Here is a 1,936-nt window from a genome sequence, read left to right on the forward strand (position 1 = left end):
GATTGATGTGGTGATGTCGTGCTCTCCCGGGCCGGGACCGAGCCGCGGCGGGCGAGGGGCGGCCATTCATGGTGAATGGGACCCGTTCTTCTCGTCCCGCCCGCGGGGGCCCCCTGTCTCTCGTCCCCGCCTGTGAGCGGTGCGTTGGGAGGCACTGGGGTGCGGAACCCGGCCTGACCTTGCTGTCCCGCCCCCGCCGTCTGCCTCGTGGCGTTCGGCGGGGGTCGGCGGGGTCCTCTGACGCAGCAGGCACCCCTCGCTTTCGCCTCTTGTGGTTGTCGCCTCGCGGGCCGCCCCCCTCCGCGGCGGTGGGGGTGCTGTCCCGCCGGCCCGTCGTGCTGCCCTCTCGGGCGTTGCACGAGCGCTGGCTCTGCCTGGGTCTTTTGCGGTGCTCCTGGAGCGCTCCGGGTTGTCCCTCAGGTGCCCGAGGCCGAGCGGTGGTGTGTCGCTCCCACCCCCAGCGCCCCCTCCTCCGGTCGCCGCCACGGTGCTGGCGCGTTGGGTCCTGAGGGAGTTCGTTGGGTGTGGGCCGAGGCGGTCGAGTGAGACGCGCCCCTCCCCCACGCGGGGAAGGGCGCCGCCTGGTCCGGCGAGCGCACGTCCCGTGCCTCCCCTCTGGCGGGTGAGCGCGGGCCGTGTGAGCGGTCGCGGTGGGCTCGGGCCGGCCACGCGTGCGCCGGCCGGCCGCCGAGGGGCTGCCGTTCTGCCTCCGACCGGTCGTGCGTGGGTTCACTGGAGGTGCTTTACCTCGCAGAAAGGAGGTGGGTGGACGGCGGGGGGGGCCTTTGGGGGCTGTGCGCACGCGCGCCAGCCGGGCCCCTGCCCTGACCGTGAACGCTCAAGGTTGCCGCGGGTTTCTTCTCCTCGCGCCACACGCCCCCTCCCTTCCCCAGGTGTCCCCGAGCGCCTCTGTGGGCCCGACGAGGGGCGACTGGCGGGTGGGGAGTGTGACCCACCCTCGGTGAGAAAGCCTTCTCTAGCGATCCGAGAGGCGTGCCTTGGGGTACCGGATCCCCCGGCCTGCCGCCTCTCTCTGCGTTGTGGTAGCGCTGCCGTAGCGACTCGCTTGCAGAGAGCCCTCCCCCGCTGCTCCCCCCTCGACGGGATGAGGCTGGGGAAACGGTGAGGGTTCCGCCGGACCCCGCGGTGGGGGCCGAGCGTGCGGCTCGTCGTCTACTGTGGCCCGCGCCTCCCCCTTCCGTGTTGGGGGAGGATCCCGCTGGGCCGGGCCCGACGTCCTAGCGGATTGGGAAGGCTGCCGCGAGCGGCGGGTGCGCGTGGCACTCCGTCCGGCGCGGGACGCCGCTGTGAGCCGGCTCTCCGCCCGCTCCCGTGCCGAGCCGCGACCGGTGCCGGTGACCGCGTTCGCGTGGCGCGGGGTTGGGCCGCCTGGCTCTTGGGGAGCGAGCCGTCCCCACGGGGGGTGCGCCGGTCTCCCGGAGCGGGACCGGGTCCGGGACGGACGAGAAACGAGCGATATGTGGCCCCTGGTGTTGGGCTTGTGGCTGAGGTTGCTTCGGGGCCCCCGGTGGCAGGACCCGGGGCTCGTGAGGGGGGTTGCTCGGTGGGTTGCCCAAGGGCCGTTCGGCGTCCCAGGCGGGGCGCCGCGGGACCGCCCTCGTGTCTGTGGCGGTGGGATCCCGTGGCCGTGTTTTCCTGGTGGCCCGGCTGTGCCTGAGGTTTTCTGCCCGAGTAGCCCTCCGCGGGTTCCCCGTGCCCTCGTCCCCGTGGCCCCCTGGCTCCTTGCCTGCCTTGTGCCCCTTTTCCCCGCCCGCCGCCTGCCGATCTTCTCTTCCCCGAGCGGCTCATCGGCTTCTACGCTGTTGGCCGCCCCGTCTGGGCCCGAACCCGGCTCCGCCTTCTGGGGGCGTCGCCGCCGGCCACGCTGGTTGGCCCGGTGTCCGCGTCCCCATGGCGCGCGCCTTCGGGACCGGGT

The sequence above is a fragment of the Chlorocebus sabaeus genome, unplaced genomic scaffold (genome assembly GCF_047675955.1).
Source record: "Chlorocebus sabaeus isolate Y175 unplaced genomic scaffold, mChlSab1.0.hap1 unalloc_scaffold_1471, whole genome shotgun sequence".
In the NCBI taxonomy this organism is placed as follows: Eukaryota; Metazoa; Chordata; class Mammalia; order Primates; family Cercopithecidae; genus Chlorocebus; species Chlorocebus sabaeus.